We start from the raw sequence: 14,099 nt of genomic DNA, 5'->3' as shown, positions 1-14,099 counted from the left end.
TCTCACTAATCTTTCAAAAGCAAGCTATTCCAGACTTAATGTTGAGTCTGCAGCACCAAGAACAGAGTCCAAGACTGAGTGAGCGTCACAAATATGTTTCTGTCTTCTTGCTAGCTACTGAAGTTCTGAACAAATGTGTGGTCCAAAAGAAAGGATTTTAAATTCTATGTATTAAACTCCCTGTTGGTTTCACCTAATTAGTGAAGTATTTCCTGAGTGTCCTCATAAACCCAAACTGTAGACAATTACAAGGAATTGACAACATCCTTAAAAACAAAACTAAAAACCCCAGAATAATACCACCCACCACCAACAAAACCCCTAACACCTAGGAAGCCAACTTAGAAGGCTAATGTTCTAGAAGTATTTTAATCAGAAATTTTTTTCCCAATGGGCTAAAACATCATCTTCTTAAATGAAAAATTCTGAAAAACACTAATCAGTGCTCAAAAAATGAGAGAAGCCAAACGGCAGAGCAGAAGGCTCCAAGCTCCTTCCCTCCACAGAAACATAAAGCACTAAAAATTGTTAGCATTCTGGAAAACAAGCCTGAGACGTTCAGTTTATACCTCAAGTCGATTCCCAAAAACATACACAACATACAATAACGTAACAAGAAAAACAACAAAACCACAGCTAAAACAGATACTCTATGAAGTATCTGGAATCAAAATTTCATACATTTCAGATGTCTAGTTTTCTACAAAGAGCCAGGAAACTATGGTCCCATTCAATGGATAAAAAACAAGTCAACATATGTCTATAAGAACAACCAGATGGCAGACTTTTAGACAGAGCAATTAAATGGCTGTCTGAAGGATGCTCAAAGAATTTGAGAACAAGAAAAGAGAGATGAACAAAATAAAAGTATCAGTAAAGTGACAGAGAACAAAAAGAAGCCAAGGGGAAAACTTTGTGCCACAGAAATTTTTTAATGTAATCTGACCACGACCTTAAATGAGAAATACACTGCAGGGACTGAAAAACAGGTTTGAGCACTTGATACTTAAAAAAAAAGTTGGGAACATGAAAACACAACAGTTGTAACGATGTCAGGAGCAGGAGAAAAAAATTAATGAGTAAAAAGTGAACAGACCCTAAAGGCCACTGTGGGACACCACCAAGTGAAACAACATATGCACTGGTGGGATTCAAGCACAGAGGAAAGAGGAAAGCAGGAAGGAGGTTATTAGAGGAAATTGGGGCTGAAAATTCCCCAAATTTAAATAATAAAATGGACACACATTTGAAGACCTTAGTGAACTCAAAAACACTTACATGAAGCACACTACATTCAAACAATCAAAAGCCAAACAAAAAGAGAATCTTGAAAAGAGGAAGAGAAGGATCTAGTTAGGTACATGGCATTCTCAGTAAGTTTTCAGTGGATTTTCAGAAGGCTGTTGACAAATGAAAAGTGCTGAAAATTCTACACCTGACAAAACTGTATTTCATATGTGAAGGAAGAAGGTGAGACATTCCAGACAAATAAAAGCTGAGAGTTTACAACTGAATCCGGAGCTAAGAACATTTCTGTACCTGACACCAACAGGATTCCTATGTAATAACGGAAATCACTTTAAAGAACTAAACTTCCCAAACCTTAAAGAGCTCTGCAGAGAAATCTAAGACAACTATGAGACAAACACACCAAGAGGAATCTCAGCCTCTGATACCAACATCTCCAGGAGACAATAAACACAGCCAAACTCAACACATAAATGTAAAATATTACATTAAAGGGTCCATTTACCCCAAATGATGTATGTCCAGCTTAAAAAGAAAAGACACTGAAAGAAAAAAAAATGGACAAAACAGTTGGAAGGAAAACAGCAAACATAAAACAATACAGGCACAGCAGAAATGTTAAAATTACCACAACAGCAATTTAAAGCACATAGAGTAATACTAAGGACGCAAATGAATAAAACAGACCTGTGAAAACACAGCAGTGTAAACAGAGCAATGGAAAGTATAGAACATAACCAAGCAAATGTTAGAGATCAAAACCAGTGTAACAGAAGAATGGCTGTATTGGGCTGATCGAAAGATTGAATAACTGAAAAAACTATCAGTGAAACTGATGAAATGTCAGCAGAAGCTCTGAAAACTGAAATGCAAAGATAAAACAAACATGAAACAGTTAATGTGAGACGAGTACAAAATAAGAAATACATATCTCATGGAGGTAAAGAAACAAAAAAGTCAAACAGTAACAGTGGAAAGGTGTCCAAAATTAAAAACAGAACAAAAAAACTGACAGAAACCAAGAACGGTAATATGAAAATATCTACATGTAGCTACTTCACATTAAGTATAGAAAATCAAAGGAAAAAGAAAATCTTGAAAGCGTTAAGAGTAAAAAAACCTTACCTATAGAGGAGCAATAAGAGTTACTTACCTTGGGCATCCCTTCTGCAGCCATAAAAACAAGAAGAGAATAGAGCAAAATATTTAAAGTTTGGAAAGAAGAAGCCCCACCAACATAAATTCTTTATGTAGCAAAAATTTTCCTTAAATGTGAGAACGAAAAAAGGTTTTCAAACAAAAACTGATGGTATTAGTTGTGGATAGACTTGTCTTGCAGAGAATGTTGAGAAACACTTTAAAGGAAGGAAAACGATGTAGCTCAGGAACTTGGATCTACATAAAGGAAGAGCATTATAGACAATTAAAACATTAAGAAAAAAATAGTTCTTATTCATACATAACAGGTAATACTGTCAAAATATTAATGGAACAGTGAATTGGACTTCCGGCTCAAGATGGCAGCATGAGTAGGACGGCAGAAATCTCCTCCCAAAACCATATATATTTTTGAAAATACAACAAAAACAATTATTTCAAAAAGATAGACCACAGAATACAGTACAACAGCCAGGCTACATCTACATCTCCGAAAACTAAGCATCTCACAAAGGGAATAAGATACAAAGCCGTGACCCGGCAGGACCCAAGCACTCCACCCACTCCAGCTTGCCTGCGGGAGGGAAAGAAGTTAGAGTTGGGAGGGAGTGGAAGCACAATTCTATTAAATAACCAGCGCTAGTATTCTGCACCGGGAGCACAGACACACATTGCATCGTGTGCTGGACATTAGAGAAATGGAAGGGTAAGGTCTGAGACGGAGACTGTGAGCCGGTCCCCACAGCCAGCTGCTCTGGAACGAGAGAGAAGTGGGTGCTTTTAAAACTCTTAAAGGCACAAGGGCTCAACAGCAGAAAAAACTCGTCCAAGCATCCTCAGCCTAGCAGCCTGGGAATCTTGAGGAACTTCGGGCCCCCTAAACCCCTGGGCGTGAAGCAGCCCTGAAGACCCTCACAGTGGTAAGCAGCCTGGCATTCGTTCCTCCCAGCCAGCACAACAAACAAACCGGCTGACCCGTCACAGCTGAGGAGCAGCCGGAGAGCGGCCCTGCTCACAGCAAGCACAAAGTCTCCTCCCAACGCCCAGATAACTGGGACAGGCAGAAGCCGGAGCAAGGTCCGGATGGCGCAAAGGGGCACCGTTCTCACAGAAGACACCCGGCGCAGCTGAACTCCCTGCAGTGCTCTAGGCTAGCCCAAGGGCTGGCTCAGCCCACGGCAGCTCAGGAGATTGTCCCAGAGTCTGGTGCTGGTGCGCAGGAAACCAGCACAGGCAGCGGAAGCCAGAGCAAGGTCTGGAAGGCACGAAGGGGAGCCGTTCTCGCAGGAGAACACACCCGCCGTGGCTGCGACCCCCTGCAGTGGCTCTAGGCTAGCCTGAGGGCGGCACTGCCCACGGCAGCTCAGGAGATTGTCCCAGAGTCTGGTCCTGGGGTGCGAGGAACTGGCACAGGCAGCGGAGGAAGGCAAGGTGACCAAAAAGTAGGAAGGGACTTGGTTCTCCCAGCTGACAGATGTGCCACCTGCCTGCGACCACTTCTATCACCATGAAAAGGCAGAAGAACCTTGTCCAGTCAAACATCAGTCAGACATCCTGAGAGAGAGGGCCTGCTGAGATAGATATAACCAATCTTCCTGAAAAAAGAATTCAAAATAAAAGTCATAACCATGCTGATGGAACTGCAGAGAAACATGCAAGAGCTAAGGGATGAAGTCAGGAGGGAGGTAACACAAATGAAACAATCCACAGAAGGCCTTAAGAGGAGACTGGAAGAGGTGCAAGAGGCCGTTAATGGAACAGAAATTAGAGAACACAAATAGAGAGAAGCAGAGGCAGAGAGAGAGATAAAAGGATCTTCAAGAATGAAAGAATATTAAGAGAACTGTGTGACCAATCCAAGCAGAACAATATTTGCATTATAACGGGTACCAGAAGAAGAGAGAAAAAAGGACAGAAAGTGTCTTTGAAGACATAATTGCTGAAAACTTCCCCAAGCTAGGGAAGGAGAGTCTCTCAACCATGGAAGCCCACAGATCTCCCAACATAGGGACTCAAGGAGGACAACACCAAGACATAGAATTAAAATGGCAAAAATCAAAGACAAGGACAGAGTATTAAAGGCAGCCAGAGAGAGAAAAAAGGTCACCTAACAAAAGGAAAACCCATCAGGCTATCATCAGACTTCTCAACAGAAACATTACAGGCCAGAAGAGAACAGCATGATATATTTAATGCAATGAAACAGAAGGGCCTTGAACCAAGGATACTGCATCCAGCACGATTATCATTTAAATATGAAGGACGGATTAAGCAATTCCCAAACAAGCAAAAGCTAAGGGAACTTGCTGCCCACAAACCACCTCTACAGGGTATTTTTAAGGGAATGCTCTAGATGGAAGCACCCCTAAGGATAAATAGATGTCACCAGAGAAAATAAAATCACAGTAAAGAAAGCAGACCAACGAAATGCTAACTAAAGGCAAAAAATAAAAACAACTATCCACAAAAACAGTAAAAGGAAACACAAAAGAGTACTGAATAAACACCTAACATATCAAGAATGGAGGAGGAAGAATAAGAACAGAGACAAATAAAGAATCATCAGAGTGGGTTTACAACAGCTTAAGAAAGGAGTTAACTTACATGGTTAGACAGTAAAGAAGCTACCCTTGATCCTCTGGTGACCATAAATCCAAAGCCTGCAATGGCAACAAGTACATATTTATCGATAATCACCCTAAATATAAATGGACTAAATGAACCAATCAAAAGACACAGAGTAATAGAATGGATAAAAAAGCAAGAACCATCTATATGCTGCTTACAAGAGACTCACCTCAAACCCCAAGATATACACAGACTAAAAGTGAAAGGATGGTAGAACATATTTCATGCAAACAATGGGGAGGAAAAAGTAGGTGTTGCAGTACTTAGACAAAATAGACATGAAAGCAAAGAACGTAATAAGAGATAAAGGACGACATTACATGATAAGGGGGGGCAGGCCAACAAGACAATATAACCATTCTAAATATATACACACCCAATACAGGAGCACCGAAATGTGAGAAACAAATACTAACAGAATTAAAGGAGGATACAGAATACAATGCATTCATTTGAGGAGACTTCAACACACCACTCACTCAAAAGGACAGATCCACCAGACAGACAGTAAGTAAGGACACAGTGGCACTGAACAACACACTAGAACAGAAGAACCTAACAGACATCTACAGAACTCTACACGCAAAAGCGGCAGGATACACATTCTTCTCGAGTGCACATAGAACATTCTCCAGAATACACCACATATTAGGCCACAAAAAGAACCTCAGTAAATTAAAAAAGACTGAAATTCTACCAACCAACTTCTCAGATAATAAAGGTATAAAACTAGAAATGAATTGTACAAAGAAAACAAAAAGGCTCACAAACACATGGAGGCTCAACAACATGCTCCTAAATAATCAATGGATCAATAACCAAATTAAAACAGAGATCAAGTAATGGATAGAGACAAATGACAACAAACAGCACAGAGCCCCAACTTTTGTGGGATGCAGCGAAGGCAGTTCTAAGAGGAAAGTACATAGCAATCCAGGCCTATTTAAACAAGTAAGAACAATCCAAAATGAATAGTGTAAAGTCACAATGATTGAAACTAGAAATAGAAGAGCAAATGAGGCCCAGAGTCAGCAAGAGGGACATAATAAAGATTAGAGAATAAAAAAACAAAATTGAGAAGAATAAAAGAATAGAAAAAAAAATCAATGAAACCAAGAGCTGGTGCTTTGAGAAAATAAACAAAATAGATCAACTGCTAACCTGACTTATTAAGAGAAAAAGAATCTCCACACATACACGGAATCAGAAGTGAGGAAGGAAATATTACAATGGACCCCATACAAATACAAGGAATTATTACAGAATACTATGAAATTCTGTACGCTAACAAGCTAGAAAACCCAGAAGAAATGGCTAACTTCTTAGAAAAATAAAACCTTCCAAGAGTGACTAAACAAGAAATAGAAAATCTAAAGAGACCAATTACCAGCAACAAAATTGAACTATTAATCAGAAAACAACCCAAGAACAAAACTGCCGGTCCAAATGGATTCACCGATGAATTTTACCAGACATATAGAGAAGACATAATTCCCATTCTCATTGAAGTTTTCCAAAAAATTGAATACGAGGGAATACTCCCAAACACTTTCTATGAAGCCACCATCACTCAAATACCAAAACCAGGCGCACACCCCAACACAAATGAAAATTACAGACCAATATCCCTGATGAACATAGATGCAAACATACTCAACAAAATATTAGCAAACAGAATTCAAAAATACATCAAGAGGATAGTACACCATGATCAAGGGGGATTCATCCCAGGGATGCAAGGATGGTACACCATTAGAAAAATCCATCCACATCATCCACCACATCAACAAAAAGAAGGACAAAAACCACATGATCGTCTCCATAGCTGCTGAAAAGGCATTTGACAAAATTCAACGACCATTCATGTTAAAAACTCTGAACAAAATGGGTATAGAGGGCAAGTAGCTCAACGTTATAAAAGCCATATATGACAAACCCGCAGCAAACATCATACTTAACAGTGAGAAGCTGAAAGCTTTTCACCTAAGAACGGGAACAAGTCATGGACGCACACTCTCGCCACACTGCTTTTCAACATAGTACTGGAGGTCCTAGCCTCGGAAATCAGACAACACAAAGAAATAAAAGGCATCCAGATTGATAAGAAGAGCTCAAAAGGTCACTATTTACAGATGACATGATACTGTACATAAACAAACCCTAAAAGACTCCACTCCAAATCTACTACAATACCTGAATTCAGCAAAGTGGCAGGATACAAAATTAACACACAGAAATCTGTTGCATTCCCATACACTAACGATGAGCAAGCAGGAAGTAAAATCAGAAAAACAACTCCATTCACAATTGCTTCAAAAAGAATAAAGTACCTAGGAATAAACCTATCCAAGCAAGTGAAAGACCTATACCCTGAAAAGTACAAGACACTCTTAAGAGAAATTAAAGAGGACACAGAGAAATGGAAATTCACCCCATGCTCTTCGCATGGAGGAATTAATACTGTCAAAATGGCTATCCTGACTAAAGCAATCTACAGATTCAAAGCAATCCCCATCAAAATACCAAGAGCATAGTTCAACAACTGGAACAAATAGTGCTAAAATTCATATGGAACCACAAAAGACCCCAAATAGCCAAAGCAATCCTGACAAGGAAGAATAAAGCGGGAGGGATCTCTCTTCTGAAGTTCAAGCTCTACTACAAAGCCACAGTTATCAAGACAATTTGGTACTCGTACAACAACAGACCCACAGACCAGTGGAACAGGATAGAGTGTCCAGATATTAACCCAAACATATATGGCCATTTAATATACGATAAAGGAGCCATGGACGTACAATGGGGAAATGACAGCCTCTTCAACAGCCGGTTCTGGCAAAACAGGAGAGCTCCATGCAAGGCAATGAAACTGAATTACTGTCTAACCCCATACACAAAAGTAAATTCGAAGTGGGTCAACGACCTGAATGTAAGCCATGAAACCATAAAAGTCTTATAAAAAATCATAGGCAAAATCTCTTGGACATAAACATAGGCAACTTCTTCATGAACATATCTCCCCGGGCAAGCGAAACAAAAGCAAAGATGAACAAGTGGGACTATATCAAGCTCAAAGGCTTCTGTACAGCAAAGGTCATCATCAATAGAACAAAAAGGTATCCTACAGTATGGGAGAGCATATTTTATAAATGACGTCTATGACAAAGGATTGACACCCAAAATATATAAAGAGCTCACACACCTCAACAAACCAAAAGTAAATAATCATGTTAAAAAATGGGCAGAGGATTTGAACAGACACTTCTCCACAGAAGAACTTCAGATGGCCAACAGACACATGAAAAGATGACCTACATCGCTAATCATCAGAGAAATGCAAATTAAAACCACAATGAGATATCACCTCACACCAATAAGGATCGCCTACACGCAAAAGACAAACAATAACAACTGTTGGCGAGGATGTGGAGAAAGGGGAACCCTCGTACACGGCTGGTGGGAATGTAAACTAGTTCTACCATTGTGGAAAGCTGTATGGAGGTTCCTCCAAAAGCTCAAAATAGAAAAACCATTGGACTAATGAATTTCACTCTTAGGAATTTACCCTAAGGAGCCCAGTTTGGAAAAGACATATGCACCCGTACGCTTATCACAGCACTATATACAATGCCAAGAAACGGAAGCAACCTAAGTGTGCAGCAGCAGATGAATGGATAAAGAAGATGTGGTACATATACACAATGGAATATTATTCAGCCATAAGAAGAAAACAAATCCTACCATTTGCAACAATATGGATGGAGCTAGAGGGTATTATGCTTAGTGAAAAAAGCCAGGTGGAGAAATATAAGCATCAGATGATTTCACTCATCTGTGGAGTATAAGAACAAAGAAAAAAAACTGAAGGAGCAAAACAGCAGCAGACTCACAGAACCCAAGAATGGACTAACAGTTACCAAAGGAAAGGGCCTGGGGAAGATGGGTAGGAAGGGAAGGACAAGGGATGAAAAGGGGCATTACAATTAGCAGACAAAATGTAAGGTGGGGGGGGCACAGGGAAGGCTGTGGAAGACCGAGAAGACAAGTATTGATTCTACAACATCTTACTATGCTGACAGACAGTGACTGTAATAGGGCATATGGTGGGAACCTGATGATGGGGGGAGTCTAGTAACCATAATGTTGCTCATGTAATTGCAGATGAATGTTACAAAAAAAATAGAACAGTAAAATGGATAGCACGAGTTATGTGTAAATTGCAACAATGTTACAAAGACAAGGAGGAATTGGGAGCAGTATGTTACAAGAAATCTGCAGTACTTCTGGAAGAGGACTAGTAATAGCTTCAAATACATATTGCAAAACAAGGTAAACACACTGTAAAAGTAACTAGAGTAGTGTTGACTGATATATTAAGGGGAGAGAAAAAAATGAAAGGAGATAAATGCTCAACTAACCCCCGGAGCACTGGAGCCATGTCTACCTGATTTTGGCTAAGAAGTCTCCATGCTTATTCTTCCAATGAAAACAAGTGAGCAGACAACTACCTATCAATGAAAATAGCTCTGAGAGTGTGCTGGAGTGAAATGAGGTTGCGCCGTAATAAGAATGGCTACACAGAATATCATAGAAGCCAATTTCTAACATTTTCCTGTCCACAAATGAAACACAGCTCAACATCAGGAGACCACTCAGTTACATTTCCCCCTCACTTAGGGACAAAGAAAACAGGAGGAAGTCAGCAGTCCCTGTCACTGCTTTGTACAACTGAAACTTGAAACTTCTGGCACTAATGACTAATGAAGTCATCACCAATGCTAAGCCACCTGAAGATGTTGCCTGGACCCACAGTACACTTGCCCGGAGAGGGAAGTCATAGCAGCTGTGGAAACCAGAGAGGGAACCCACTATAGCTCCACTGGTAAAGAAGATGCTGTCACCTGCTGATCCCACCCAACATTTACAGCTTTGGCTTTAAGAAACTGTCTTTCCCAATGCTGACTTTAACCCACTAGAGTTCACAGTGCTCACACTCTTGGAGAGGGGAGCTACCACACCCCATCACCCCAGCACTCTTGTACCCATTCGATGTGTAGGTGAAAGTCTTTCCACTCCGTAAAGTCTGGAAGAAGTGACTGCTCCTTCAGATGCAGACACATCAACACACAGAGCTACTAGAGACATGAAAAATCAAGAAAGTATGACACCATCACTTAACAAAATAATATTTCAATTAGCTAACCCCACAGAAATGGAGAGCCGTAAGTTGTATGGCAGAGAATGCAAAATAATTACTTTCGTAAGACAGCTGCAAAAGTATATAAGCAACACAATGAATTAAAAAACAAGAACAAAACGAGTAAATCACAATAAAATTATTAAAAAGAACCAGATTCTATAGCTGAAGAACACAACAGATTCAATGAACAATGCACTAGAGAGCTTCAAAAGCAGGCTATCCCACATGGAACAATGTGTGAACTTGAAGAGAGGTCATCTATGAGACACTATAACAAGAACAAAAAATCCCAACAACACACACATGTTGGGAGTCTCAGCGGCTTATCTGAAGAATTATTGGAGAAAAAAAAAACTACTGGAGAAAAAGATGGTGAAGCAAGAAGGAGAAGGCAGAGACGTCCTCACCAAATCACACAGAACACCAAAATAGAGCAAATAAAACTAAACGTGAAAACGACTTGGAGATTGCACAACTGACTACACCTGGGGAAGAAGAGGAAAAAAACCTCACAGAAAAGGGTAAAATTGGCAAAGCCAAGAGCTGGCAGGACCCAAGCATGCCCTCCACCCCAACCTACAGGTGGAAGAGGAATAGAGCGGGGAGGAAGTAGGAGCCCAGGACTGCTTAAGAGCTGGCCCTGCAGATCTGCTCTGGGAACACAAACCCACATTACACAGTGCTGTGGTGATTACTAAGGCTGGACAAAAACGATAGGTGGAACACTCCAGGGGGCTGAAGATTTCAGCTGCTTTGGAGAACAGGCATCCTATACCGGCCGCCCAAGACAACAGCAAAGTAGGAGCTTGAAAGACTTCCCAGCAGTGGGAGGACCGCCAGAGGGGCAAGATTTACATAGAACTCTCTGTTAAGAAAAGGCAGGTCAACAGGTTTGGAATTCGGGAAGCCACAGGCGCTCCAACCCCCTCGCTGCCCTCAGCTCAACAGGTTAGGAATTCTGGGAAGCCACAGGCGCTCCAACCCCCTCGCTGACAAGGCATTCTTGAGGCTCCTTGGAGGCGAGTGGCCTGTGGCCAGCCAGCAGTACGGTCAGACATGCTCCCATATAGGCAGAGGGAGACCCTCCTTACTTTGTCAGCCCTGTTTCAGGCCAGCTGGGAAACTATGTGCAGGAGCCAGCCCCTGGAGTTCTTTCCTCCCAGGAGGATCTGTTCCCTCCAGCTTGTGCCCCACCATTTTTGCAGGGCAGGTGGAGGGCAGCTCTGGCCTTGACTGCTCCAGCACTGAAGCATCGAGGCTCCACCCTGCACATGCCACCTGCAGTAGGCCTACTTTTCCTAGCAACGGAGGCAGATGTTGCAGTAAGAAACACAGAGGGACACCTGCCAAGATTTTGAAGCCTTTTATTGGTTCAGCTGGGGAAATACTGCGGGAGTCAGCCCAGGGAGCTCCTTCCTCCTGGCCGGACCTGCAGCCCCCCACCATTGCTGTACGCCAGGTGAAAGGAAGCTCCGCTCACGGCAACTCCAGCAGTGCAGACGCATTTTCTTTTTGCACCTGCGAACAGCCGATGCCCACACAAGCTCAGCTGGTATCCGTGTACCACAAGACAGGCAGAAAGTCACCCCACACATTGCCCAACAACAGCTAGAACTCCTGCACAGTAAGGTGAAGTGTATTGAGTTTCTGGGCACAAGAAGGTGTTTCTCCATGAATCTATGACTCCATTGATAACACTAAAAAAATGAATCAGCAGAAAAATTTTGCCCAAACAAAACTGCAGGTCAAAATGCAAAAGGGTTGAGAGAACCTGAAACAGTCTTCTTGATAAGTATTTCGAAATACAAGTCATAAACATGCTCATGGAGCTACAGAGAAATACTCAAGATGTCGGGAAGGACTTCAAGAAAGAGAAAGACACTGTGAAAGATACAGTATCTGAAATGAAACATACAATGGAGAGATTTCAAAGTGGATGACATGAAGTAGAGGAGATCGTAAATGAAATAGAAATCAGAAAACAGGAAAACAATGAAGCCAGAAAACAGGAAAAAGGGACCTCTAGGAATGAAAGCATAAGAGATCTGTGCAAACAATCCAAATGAAACAATAATCTCAATGTAGGGGTACCACAAGAACAATAGAGAGACAAAGGGATAGGAAGACTCTTTGGGGAAATAACTGCTGAAAATTCTCCCAATTGGGGGAAGAGAATAGTCTCTCAGGTCATGGAAATACAAAGATCCCCCAACACAAGGAACCCTAGGATGACACCACCAAGACATATAATAATTAATATGGCAAAGATCAGGGAGAGAATACTGAAAGCGGCCATAGAGGGGAAAAAAGACACCCTGATGTTGTCAGCAGATTTCTCAGTAGAAACCTTACAGGCAGGAATCGAGTGGCATGGCATGATATACTTAGTACAATGAAGCAGAAGGGCCTTAAACCAGGAACACTCTACTTGGCAAGATTACAATTTGCATTTGAAGCGGAGATTCAACGATTTCAATAAAAGCGAAAGTTTAGGGATTCATCACTCACAAACCGTCTTTACAGTGAATTTTCAAGAGACTGCTCCAGATGGAATACTCCTATGGCTAAACAGCCATCACAAGAGAAAATAATAAAACCACAGTAAAGGATGTAGACCAATTAATTACTAACCAATGCAAAATTAACTGGACTGCCCACCAAGTCAGTCAAGGACTACACACAAGACGAAGTCAGTCAAGGACTACACACAAGAGTACAGAATATGACACCTTAATATATGTAAGAGTGGAGGAGGGAAGGAAAAGGAGGAAGAAAAAAAAAACCTTTAGATTGTGTTTAAAATAGTATAAGTGAGGTAAGACAGACTTTTAGAGAGTAAGGAAAGCTGCCTTTGAAAGTTTGGTAACTACAAGTTTAAAGCCCACAACGGCAGTAAATACATATCTATCAGTAATTACCCCAATTGTAAATGGACTGAACACACCAATGAAAAGACAAAGAGTCGCAGAGTGGACAAAAAATGTAGACCCATGTACAAGCTGCCTAGAAGAGACTCACTTCAAACCCAAACACATATAGAGACTTAAAGTAAAGGGGTGGAAAAAGATACTCATGCAAACAATAGGGGGAAAAAAAGCAGAAGCTGCAGTCATTACATCATAAAAATACATTTCAAAATTAAGTAACAAGACACAAAGAAGGACATTACATGATGATAAAGTGGTCAGGAGTCCAACAAGAGTATATAACCATTATAAATATCTATGTACCCAACATAGGAGCACCCAAATATGTGAAACAAATATTAACATAATAAAAGAAACAGAATGCAATGCAGTTATCTCAGGAGACTTCAACACACCTCACACTCCAGATCAACCAGACAGAGGCACTGAACAATGCATTAGGAACAGCTGAACCCAGCAGACATCTACAGAACAGTCCACCAAAGGCAGAAGGGATAACACATTCTTCTCAAGTGCACATGGAACATTTTCCAGAATAGGCCACAAAAAGAGAACAGTAAGTAAATTTTAAAAACCCACAAACACATGGAGGCTTAACAACATCGATCAGTGACCAAATTAAAATAGACAGCAAACAGTATATGGAGACAAATGACAACAACTCAACATCCCAAAACTTGTGGGACACAGCAAACGCAGTTTGAAGGGGATAGCACACAGCTATACAGGTTTACGCCAATGAACAAGAACAATCCCTAATGAACAGTCTAAACTCTCAAGTAATGAAACTACAAAAAGAAGAACAAATGAGGCCCAAAGTCACTAGCAGGAGAGACTTGATAAAGATCAGAGAATAAAAAAGTAAAGCTGAGAAGAATAAAACAATAGAATCAATGAAATGAGCTGGTTCTTCAAGAAAATAAAACAGATAAACCCCT

The 14,099-nt window shown here is 40.9% G+C and overlaps 1 protein-coding gene across 1 annotated transcript in view; it reads right to left on the bottom strand.

The window, feature by feature from the left end:
* LOC130682069 (probable ubiquitin carboxyl-terminal hydrolase FAF-X) overlaps positions 1–14,099 on the bottom strand; it is a 166,434-nt gene that overhangs the window by 49,535 nt on the left and 102,800 nt on the right. The gene's annotated exons all lie outside the window — the stretch shown is intronic.

This window comes from Manis pentadactyla, chromosome Y, assembly GCF_030020395.1.
Source record: "Manis pentadactyla isolate mManPen7 chromosome Y, mManPen7.hap1, whole genome shotgun sequence".
Classification (NCBI taxonomy): domain Eukaryota; kingdom Metazoa; phylum Chordata; class Mammalia; order Pholidota; family Manidae; genus Manis; species Manis pentadactyla.
This window is presented reverse-complemented; position numbering and strand designations above follow the sequence as displayed.